Here is a 12,608-nt window from a genome sequence, read left to right as displayed (position 1 = left end):
TTTTACTGTTATGTCCTAGTATATTGTTATTGTATTTCCTTAAAATATAAATAAATATTTTAACCAAAACTGTAAAGGAATGAAGATTTGCATGGGGCAGTACGTGAACTTCAGTTTACAAATGATTATGAGAATGCTAAAACAACTCGTTCCGAAGTCTTTGGAGAAATATACGGTTCAGGATTTCCACAATTTACTATCTACGATATGACGGTAACTTGTTATTTAAGGATATAAGGGAAGCTATTTTTAAAACATCTTTTTATTTAAATAGAATAAGCTGTGTGCAAATTTACAAACTATAGGTCAAATAGAGGCATTTTTCTCCATTTTCAATATTTATAGTGCCTTTCTAATGTTTTTTTTCAATTTTTTATTATATAAAACTAGTCAAATAATGTCATTAATATACAAGTATTTAAGATAGATATGTATGCATTAATAAACATAATATATATATACAATACAGACCTACCAGTTATGGCAGTTCGTGGCATCCAACGATTGGAAAGAATGTTCATCATTGAGAATAACAGAAGGAGATTTGTTATCTAAGATTATTCAAACTTATACAAATCTTGAAGAAAGGGGTCATGTGAGTTTATAAGGCTAATGTGTACTTTTTAAGTTATAAGAAACCTAATCTTAGAGTATTTATCTAAAAATAATAACTTTTAAAAATAATTTTGAAAATGCCCTTTTAAATAATAACGGTTTAGTATAGTATTAATGCTTTAAAAATTGAATTTGTATTTTATAAACAAAGATATAGCCAATGTTAACGGTATAAAAAAACATTCTTAGATTTTAAAATGTGTAAAAAGGTTAAGCAGAATTTTTAACTGTTTACATACTTTAATTTAAGGTTAAGTGATTCAGTTTGCAGTATCTATATCTAAAGTTAAAAAAAACATTATAAATCTAATCGAATTGTGAAAATATAAAGTATCAATTTAAATTGACGAGAACTTTAATTAGTTTTTTCTTTGTTCTATAAAGTAGACAATTACCAATTTACCCTGCAAAGCAGAGGTGTAAACTCACATAGACTTGAGAACAATAAACATTTTATTTGTCTTTTAAATGTAGGGCATTTAAACAGGGATTTTAGCGAGACTTTTATATAATGGTGTGAGATAACCAGGGGCGATTTAACGGGTTATTACTTAGTAACAACTGTTGTCTGTTGTGTTTCCTACATTTGTTATCTTTAGTGTAAAATATGTTAATTTATAAGAACAAATATGTACATTATTTAAAATGCCTTATACATTTTTGTACTTCGGCTCTATTTGTAAAATTTTTTTAAAATGAAAACTGTTTCTAAATGAACAAAACTTGTTTATTATTAACGAAAGTGTAACGAAAAAAACTAAAACTTTACACGATATAAAATAAGAAAAAATCACATTAGGCAATTGTTATTCAGCAAAGTTTGTCACCAAATGGAACGCATTTTTCAATATACTGTTAAAGAATAAGCACGGTTAAAAATATATCTGATACGAACGAAACTGTCCAGTTATTGCAAGTTTTTTAAGCCAAAATTAACTTGACTTTTAAACGTCTTCTTGGTCTTGAGAATTTGCTGCTATCCTTTCCGACCCTTTTTTACCAGACGGACTAGTGTCACGTGACTTTGGCTCGTCCTTCGTTGAAAGATTGGAATTTTGTTGTCGAGTAAATTCTTGAAAAGCTGAGGTTCTTTCGCTAGGAGAGTTGCTTTTAGGTTGCAGTTCAGGGTAGTTACTATATGGATTTCGAAGAAAAAATGTGTTATCCCTTGTTAGGTTAGGCCTAGGCTGGTTTGGATAATGGCGTAAAGCGCCTTCTGATAGTGGTGAAAACATGGCTCTTTGGTGCAACCCAGCGGCCTGATGAAAACGAGTTGGCATGCCGTGCGGGTATCTCATTGTAATCGGCATGCTCATACCCTGCCCGTATGCAAGCATATCTGGTTGAAAAGAAGTTATTTTAATCTTGTTTCTTGATTGAATGTTGTTGATGTTTACAAACGGTTTCTGTTGTTTGTGACCTGTTGAATCCCCATTGTTGACGTCATTATCCATAGCCAGTGACTTGTATGTAGTAAAATAGGGAATTTGTTTTGGTTTAGAACGTAAGCCTTTCTTTTGCATTTTCTTTTTAGTTGCAGCAGTACATAAACGTTTCTTAGGCTTTGTGTTAACTGTAGTTTCATGCGCTAAACTTTCGAATTTTGTCTTTTTATTTCCGTAACTTGGTCCTGGTATGTTGACTAAAATATACTCTTGCTGAGAATTTTGCATTACTGAATTTTCTTGTAACAAGTCGACTTGTACGCCAATACTAGAATGATCAATCCGTACTGTTTGTGTGTATGAATCTGCCAGCTGTGCATTACAAGTTGTAGGCTTCTCAGTGGCACAACTAGTTTGAGTGTATGAGTCTGCTAGCTGTGCAAGCTTAACTGGAGGGTTTTCAGTTATACTGCTGGTTTGAGTAGATTGTTCAACAACTGTTTTCTCGTTTTCATTTTCAGATATTTCAGAGGATTTTTGAGAGTCTATTATCATGCTATCTTCGTCAGTAATATTACGTTCTTTAGCTGACAATATTTTGTTATTTGTTACATACAAACTATCCAACAAACTTTAATAAACCAATATAAAACATACTTTTCCATAAAAAAGCTTTTTAATCAATTTTAAAGAGGCAAAAACGGTAAATAATGTGTTTGTTAGTTTTTGTTTTGAAATTCTGTTTGATATATTTTTATTGTTTTGAATATTTTTTACAAAATTATCAAAAAAACACTATATTTACCAAATAACAGTTCTTCAATAGCTGCAGATCTACTTTCTAATCTATTAAATCGAACATAAGTGTCAAGCATTTGTAATACTGGGGATAAAGCCTGCATAGAATCTCGGCAAGGGACTAAATTCTCTTGCCATACTTCGCAACTTGCTAATGAACGGAATCTGTATTTTGTTTGCAGGAATTTGTCCCTAAATTACAAGAACAACTGTTATATAAAATTAGGCATCTTTTATGTTATATAAAACCTAAAGTAAAGAGCTCAAACCTTACTGCATTCATGTCCGAAAAAGTAGGCAATACCAGCAAGTTAAAAATATCCAAAAACTGCTAAAACCGCTCCAAACCAGACTGGATATTATAAGAAAACACAAAAAAGATTCAAATCTGTAAAATTAAATGTACCTAATGCCTTTTTTTTTATCCAAAAGTACCTGTATTTTATCTCAAACATAACACCATTTTAAATTTGTTTTATACGAGTCCATTATTACTAGTTGTAAGTTTAGTCTAACCTGTTTAACAAGGCAGTTATAGCATTTGCAATCGAGCCTTCCTCCAAAATAATGTTGTTAAAATGTCGTTTTACTTCGGGCGAGGTTAGCCCAAAATGTAAAGTCTCCGACATTTTAAACTAGAGCACTTATCAAACTTTATTTAATATTATTAACTTGCAAAAAATTAAGATTTTTATTGTAATAAAACAATTTAGCAGGTTGAAAAATTAATAATGAAGCAATACATAAAATGTTAATTGTGTTAAACAATGGCTAGCGTTCGAGAATAAATATTAACAATGGATATATTAGAATTGAAATTAAATAATATTTTAAATATTTATCCTCGCTTTTTTTCTAGGTTGTTCGCTTTACTACAAAAATATACGAACGCGTTTTAATCTCAAAAACCAAAAGTTGTTTAAAGAAAAATGAAAGTTTGAATAACACAAACAGTTCCGCCTCATCAGAAGCGTCGGAAAACAATGGTATTAATTGTTACATCACATTATTATATATTTTGTACATTTATTATCAATATCGCTTAAAATTGTGTTTTTTTATTTTAGAAGACGAGAACTTTATTGAGGAACTAACAAAAATAACTTTCACCTATTATGGAACAACTGTAAAAGAACTAACTAGAATACTACAACGAGATGGGTTCTGTGACGTCACAGAAAGTGACATCGTAGAACAAAACTCGAGAGTTCGACTTCCGAGCTTAAATGACGTCACAGCCTTAACACCAGATCACGTGACACCGCCAGTGAAAGCGACTGAAAATAATTTGGGCAAAAAATCAAGAAATCGGATGAATAAAGCAAAGGAATTTAATTTGCAAAGAAAAAATATGCAAAAGTAGGTTCCCCATTATTTAAGGTTTAAAAAATCGGTGTTTTATTTAACCTAACTTATAAAATATAGGCTTCTGTATATATTTTAATTCTCGTGGGAAGATCGACTTCACGGCCTTAACATAGAATAACTTCAGTTACTCCGACCAAGTCTCGAGTTGCCTTTAGTAGTTTGCTATAATATTGATAAAATTGCCCGATAATTATGCTGCTAATTAAGTATTTGGCTTAGGAGGAGTTATATCATTTATAGCGTTGTACTCAAGGACGCTACAGCATGAGATCAGCGGGGATTGAACCAGGGACCTTATGTAGTGTAGGAAATGTTTTTTTTTAAATCTATTTGTTTAAAGTTTTTACACAAAATTACAATAACCTTTTAGAAAATTCACTTCTGGTAATATTTCTTGGGGATCAGAACAATTTAAATCAGTCCCAAAGAAAACTGCCATGTGTGGTGCATTGGTAGCTTATCAGAGGCAAATATTAGTTGAAAGTTGTGACGATATTATGACAGTTAAAATCCCGACCGTATAGGTTAGGCTATTGGCCAGTACTACAAATTTTAGATAAGCTAAGCAAAAGATGTTCTTATTAAATAAAGTTTGGTTAAAAAGCTTTATCAATTTTTTCCTACATATTTAATTTTACAATTTGTTGTTTTACCAAATCATTTTATTAAATTAAAATTTTTGTCAATTTTAGTTAAACAAAAAAATATTTTTTTAGTCACAAAATATTAATCGACACTCTAGGCAAGACGTACGATCCTTACGAACGCTGGTGGTTCCGGGTTCGAAACTCGGACACAGAAGCGAAGAACATCAAAGAAGTAAGCGAGACTCAATCAGTGACGTCATTTTTTGGTAATAGTTGGATTCTGAGTAACAGTTGTGAGTCATCTGAGAAGAGTTATGTGTCATCGATAAAAAGAGAAAAACCTCAACTTAAAGTCAACAAGCTGGCCTCTGTAGACACCTGGAAGTAAGTTAAAACTCTAAAAGACAAACTTTTTTTACACTGTTTTTTATAGGACGATTTTTTTTCCATATCACCTTAAGGTGATGGGTTTTATATTTTTTATCGGGTAAGAGTGTGCGGTTTGGGACGTGTATAAGCTATAATTTTCATGTTTATAGGCCTGTAAATTAAAAAAAACTGCTGTTTGTAGTGCCCGGATGAGTTATAGCTGGCAAATATTAGTTGAGAGTTGTGACCATATTACAATTAAAATGCCGACCTTGAGGCGGTTTATCTGCTAGTATGTTTAAGAAAGTTATGAAGTCAGTACATAGGGCGGATTGATAAAATTTTATGCCAATTTGTACAGCTAAAAAAGATTAAAAAAAAAACAAGTGGGCCTACAAAGCAAAAAAAGCGTTGCATTTAAAGTATTTTACCGGAGAGCCTTAAGCGCGATAACCTTTTAACAAATGCTTAAGTCAACTTTTTTGAAAATATTTTCTCAGTATTGTTTTAAAAGATTTAAAATGTCTTTATTAAGAAATAAAACCTGTTCTTTTTGTTTATTTAAAAATTGTTATTAGATGTAGTTGTGAAGTATGTAATGGTGAACTGTTAATCCCAGCTCAAGATAGTGAGAAGTATATGGGCACACAGGGACTTATAGCATACAGGACTAGAAGGGGAAGAGCAAAAACTAGAGCGCCTGTTATCGAAAACAGAGGTAAACTTGTTATCTATATTATATGTACAATCTAAACTGGAACTCAGTGAACTATATATATATATATATATATATATATGTTCAGTTTACAAGCCTACAAAATAAATAAAATTGTTGTTTATGGTGCATAGGTGAATTATCGCAGGCATATATTAGTTGAGAGTTGCAACTACACTAAGACAATTAAAATTCGTTGTGAGGCAGGCTACTGACTATAGGCTTACTAACTGATTAAAACTTTAACTTTATTTTAGATGAAAAAATGTTAACTTTCGACGATAAAGTAAAATTTAAAACATCGACAAGAAAATTAACAAGTAGTAGCAACAGCCCCTCAAAACAGTAAGTTTCTGTACAATACGTATAAGTAAAGCCTTATTGACCCAAAAAAACTAAGGGCTAATTCACCACATGACTTAATAACTACCGGCAGCGTGGTGTAGTGGCAAGAACACTTGCTACACCAAACATGAGGTCGTGGATCCAATCCATACTGGTCTCTTGCTGTAGCACCCTTGAGTAAGGCGCTATAAACGGTTTTAACTTCTGCTGAGCCAGCACTTAATCAGCAGCCTAATTATCGGGCAAATACAATTTATAATATCCCAAACTGCCACAGGCAACTCGAGACTGGGTCGGAGTAACTGATACTCTATGTTTAAGTCGCGCATTCGACTTTCCCACATCGAGGATAAAGATGTATGCAAAATCTACCAAGAGCTAGCGACAAAACAAAATTAAAAAATGTGTTTAAATTACGCAAGGTTTAATAATGTTACGAAAAATTTTATAACGTAAAACACGCTAAAACTTTTCTAACGATTGTACAAATAAAAAAGAGTTGTGTAAATTAAAAAAAAACAAGTTTTCTTAACAATCACAAAATGTTATCACAACTTTTTATAAAAGTGTATTACTGTAATTTGATCAAAACTCATTAATTTCAGAAAGGCTATTTAATGCCAATAAGACAATTACTAACATCAGCTCATTCTTAAGTCTACGCCTTTTTATTCGGTTTTCTAAATTTTAATTTTTGGCCAAAAGACCAATCAATTAAATGGCTTTTGGTCGAATAACCAAATAGAATTAAAACCAAAATAATCATTTTTTTTGAAAGTTGGAGGAAGACTCAAGGTCAAACAAGTGCCGCGATATTTTGGAGAAGTGTGAGTTCATATACTACACCTATTTGGATGAATGGAAACCTAGGAACCAAACAACGAATTGTCGGTAAGATAATTGTAAAATGTTTTTTGGCTTAAAGAGTCTGTTCAAATATATTTTCTGTCATTGCTAAATTTATGAGACGTTACATTACCAAACTTAGTTAAACTGTAAGACAGTGATGCCTTTAATACGATTTAAACCCTTTTAAAAACAAATTTATCCTTGATTTTTAAATACTAACTTTTTCCCAAACTCATATTTAGTGTATATTTTTTTATTAATCAACAATTGTGACCTAGTCATATTTTTTCCATTTCTTAAAGGAATAAGTTTTTGATATTTTTATCGGGTAAGGGTGTGCAGTGGGGAGGTGTTTGAGCTATCCGTAAACGACGGACTCAATAGCTGATAGTGTGGCATTGGTGCGGCTCGAACCCAAAACCTTTTGACACGTAGTTTAATGCCACGACCGCTTAACCGAACCGCCGGACTAGTTTTAAGTTTTTGTTATTATTATTTACGTTACCCGACCCAGCGTTTATATTTTTATAAGTAAAGTTTTATGTTTAGATGTTTACACCCCTAAAACACCACCTCATAATGAAAATTACAACTCGTTTCAAAGTGAGAAAATAAAGTTAGAGTACAGCATAGAAAAACTTAAGATAATAAAAGAAAACAGAAAAAAGAAATCAAAACTAAGCGATGTAAGTTTTTAATACATTAAAACACTTTCGTGAGGATAAGTAATACCGACAAGCAATTGCAGCCTTTATTATTGAGAACGTTTAATAATTTTTTCATTATTTTTAAGATAATCTACCTATGTTAACTTAATACTAGTCGATAGACTGCCCTAATGTTTGGGACTTTATTTCTCGCAATATTGCCGCAGTTAATATTTGCTCGAAAACTATAAACAGCAGTTTAGTTTATTTTGTAGGCCTATATATTTGAAATCCATATATATCGTCAAATAAGTTAATATACATAAAGAGAAATGGATAGAAAAAAGTTGTCATAAAATACTTTAGTATCGGGGCGGTCTTGGTGTATTTATTTTATTTAATTGCAATAGTTTCATTATTTATTTAATGTTAGAATGAAAAAGAGCAACTAAAAAACGCCAAAAGTCAGGAGCAAAGAACAGCAGCAGAAGAAGAAAGGGCGTTAAACGCTCATGGGATATTATACACGTAAGTTTAACTAACCTGTAGGCTTTAAGTGCAACTTGGTAGAAAGTTAAATGTGTATCTAAACACATCGATGTAGAAAGGTTGACTTAACGATCTAAAAATAGAGTAACATCAGTTACCACGACACAGTCTCGAGTTGACTTTGACAGTTTTGGATATTATAAATTATAGTTTCCGTTAGTTGATTAAGTGCTTGCTCATCAAGCGTTTTTACCATTTTTATAGCCCATTACTTAAGGGCGCTACAGCATGGAAGCCGTGGAGATCAAACCAAAGACCTTGTAAGAAGTGTTCTGACCACTACACTATGCTGCCAGTATATGTATTTAAAATGATTAAATTGAGCTTTCAAATTTTTTTTTTAGCCATGTTACTGGTGAACGGCAGCCTTATACAAAGTTAAGTTTAAAAACTAAAGATCAAAAGAAGAAGGAAGAAAAGAATAAAGATAAAAAAGATAAGAAAATGGAAGAGAAGAATAAAGGTAAAAAAGAAAAGAAAGAGGAAGAAAAAGGTCAAGACAAAAAAAAAAAAACAAAGCAGGTATTGCTAATCTTTTAACTTTCTTATGCACAAAATAAACCTACATAAATTTAAAATTATTAACATAAAATAAACCAAAAATTATTGCTTTATATTAAGCCGACTTCAGACAAAACAAAAGCTACGAAGGCAACTACTAGTAAGACCTCTAAAAAAGAAAAAGGTAAAAACGAGAAGCATAAAAAAGAAGAAGAAATTTTTCCTGTAGAAGAAGAAGAAGAGAACGTAGTAGAAGAAGTAAAAATAATGCCACCAGATAATGAATGTCAAACTCCTGAAGATAAATGCAGTGATTTTTTACTCTCACAAAAATCAGAAGCCTTTATGGCATCACAGGAGACAATAGGGAAAACACCGAAACCAGAACCTTGTTATTATGATAATTTTTTTGATGGTAACGTACCGAAATATTTCGACGTGATGTCGCTTCTGGCTTTGAATGCTTTTATAATAAGAAAAGAATCAGTAATGACAAGCAAGGGTTTTGAGGTAGGTATTTACTTTAACTATTTTTATTTTTTACATTTTTATCCTCGATGTGGGAAAGTCGAATGCGCGACCTAAACATAGAGTAACATCAGTTACTCCGACCCAGTCTTGAGTTGCCTGTGGCAGTTTGGGATATTATAGATTATAAATGCTCGATAATTAAGCTGCTGATTAAGTGTTTGCTTAACAGGAGTTCATACCGTTTATAGTGCATTACTCAAGAACGCTACAGCATGAGAGCATTGGGGATTGAACTTAATTATATTACATTTTATAACCTATGTAGAATAAAAAATAACTTTTTAAATTGTAACAGGTTTGTTTTGAAATTTTTTTTAAATTCCATTTTAAATTTTACATTAAACGTTTAAAATACAGTTTATTAATTTCTACACTTTTAATATAGGCGATTCTTAAGAAATATTTAATTTTTTTTTAAATTTGCCATATTTTAATTTAAAAGTCTTATTTTTTAAAATTAAATTTATTAAACATGTTAACATTTGCAGAAAATAGAAAGTCTGACAATCAATCGAATTCCAATTTGCAAATACAACGAAAGAAGAATGACGAAAGAAAAACCAATTTCTACACATCTTCTTTAAAATTTTATATTTCTCTAAATAATTAAAATAATAAATTTATGTTAAAGAAAAAGAATTTTTAAATTAACAAAAATAAGTGTCTTGTTTTGGAAAATAATAATATGGAAATTACCACCTGTTGTGGTGCGCAATATTTCCATATCACGACCAAAGGTTTGTTGAATATTACCTTCGCCAAATGGGTTAAAATTGCAAAATAAAACACATTAATAAAAAGTATAGTTATTTTTAAATTTAAGTGATTATGGTTATCAGCTAAACGAGATAAAAATATCAAATTTTTTTGGTGGTATATATCTTTATTCTCGATGTGGGAAAGTCGAATGCGCGACTTAAACATAGAGTAACATCAGTTACTCCGCCCCAGTCTCGAGTTGTCTGTGGCAGTTTAGGATATTATAGAGACTATAATTGCCCGGTAATTATGCTGCTGATTAAGTGCTGGCTCAGCAGGAGTTTATACCGTTTATAGCGCCTTACTCAAGGGTGCTACAGCAAGATCAGTGGGGATTGAACCCACGCCCTTATGTGTGGTGTAGCAAGTGTTCTTACCACTACACCACGCTGCCAGTTTATCATTGAATGGTTGGTAATATTTTGGGTGTTGCGACGGTAACTTGCAAAAAGTTTTCCATTTTAATTTTTTTTGATTAAAACAAAAAATCAGTATATAAAAAATAACGACAATAGTTTTTTACATTTGAAATATAAGTTTTATAAATGATGCTGCAAAATATAACGTGTGCAGCGACCATCAATATTTCAATGACAATTTAACTGGTTGGTTGAAACAAAAACTAGTATTGGAGGATAGTGGTACACTCATAGCATCTTATGCTTTTACTTAATATCCAAAATAATAACTTAACGAGATATCTAAAAAAAAACTGTAATTAGCATAAAAAATAATAAAAAATTACATTTTAATGCAAAAATAAACTTACCTAATATTAGTTAAATTATATCTTGACAAAAATCTTCAAACCTGTTTATACAAAACTAAGAATAAAATCAAATTAAAGTAAATTGTATTATAAGAAGCAAAACAACAGAAGTTTGTTTAAATAACTAGATTTATTTGATAAATAAAATATGGTTCGAAATTTTTTGATTATTTTTAACATAAATTTTTATAAATAAAAAAAGATATGCATAAACATTAATTAAGAATATTACATATCTTCGAATAAACAAACAAGCATTTATATATACTATACACACAAAAACTAATATTTAACGCAGTTTTAAGTTGTTTATATCAGGATATAGATTATACCAAATTTTAAATTCCTAAAATTAATTTTTGATTTAAATTAAATAAACAAGCATTTAAATATGATAAACAATTGAAACTTATTTTTCAAATATGTTTTTCAACTACTTATATTTTAAAATACATTATACCAAATTTTTAGTGCTTAATATCGGACTTTAACTTTTAATCAACAAACAAGCATTTAAATATAATAAACAAACAAGAATTAATTTTTATTTCATTTTCAAGTTATAAATATTATAACATATAACTGACCAAAATTTAAAAATCTAATAACAATCATTAAATTTAAATAAACAAACACCTATTTATTAGTAATTAGTGTCAAAAATTAAAATTTTAATTTATTTTTGAGTTACTAATATCATAATATACAAATGACAAAAATTTAAAAAATTAACAACAACCTTTAAATTTAAATAAACAAACACTTATTAATTAGTATTTAGTGATTAAAAATTAAAATTTTAATTCAGTTTTGAGTTACTAATATCATGATATACAATTGACCAAGATTTGAAAAATTAATAACAACCTTTAAATTTTAATAAAGAAACACCTTTTAATTAGTAATTAGTGATAAAAATTAAAATTTTAATTCATTTTTGAGTTACTGATATCATGATATACAATTGACCAAGATTTAAAAAATAAATAACAAACTTTAAATTTTAATAAATAAACACCTATTATTAACCAATTAGTGATAAAAATTAAAATTTTAATTTATTTTTGAGTTAGTAATATCATAATATACAATTGACTAAGATTTAAAAAATTAATAACAACCTTTAAATTTTAATAAACAAACACCTATTAATTAGTAATTAGTGATAATTAAATGTCGTAAATAGGAGGTTTGCGATTCGTTGGGATAATAACAAACATACTAAAAATTTAGAACTTTTAGTTTTAAAGAACAAAAGTTATCGTCTTTCAAAATTCTGACTAGAAAGAATAAAAACAATAATAATAATAATAATAAATACACTGACAATAACAATATGTTTCGAAATCTAAGATTTCGAACCATAATTAAAGGTAGTTTACACTCAATGTATACCAACGGTGTAAAAAATATATACACAAAAAAAACTTTATTTAAATGCATTCAGATATCTTTAGGTATTTAAAACTGTCAAGAAATAATAATTAATAAGCACATTATATAATAACACAACATAGAATAATTACAATACAAAGTACTGCAGAAACTTCAACTCAAAAAACCAAACAACAAAAATTAGGAATAATAATCTGTATAATATTTTTTGAGTGTACTTTTTTAAGTATATACATAACTTTTTCACATAATTTTTTTAATAAAGTTTTAACACAGTAAACAGCCAAAAATAGTTGAAGAAGTGTTTAACTTGCACAATGTAATAATAATTTATAAACAAACAATATCACAATGACCATAAATCTATAGTGTACATAACTGAATTTTCACAATTTCATTTTTGCATCAAAAAAAGCAAGCAAAAAA

This window comes from Corella eumyota, chromosome 1 (genome assembly GCF_963082875.1).
Source record: "Corella eumyota chromosome 1, kaCorEumy4.1, whole genome shotgun sequence".
In the NCBI taxonomy this organism is placed as follows: Eukaryota; Metazoa; Chordata; class Ascidiacea; order Phlebobranchia; family Corellidae; genus Corella; species Corella eumyota.
The sequence above is the reverse complement of the archived record's forward strand: the minus strand, read 5'-3'. Positions refer to the sequence as shown.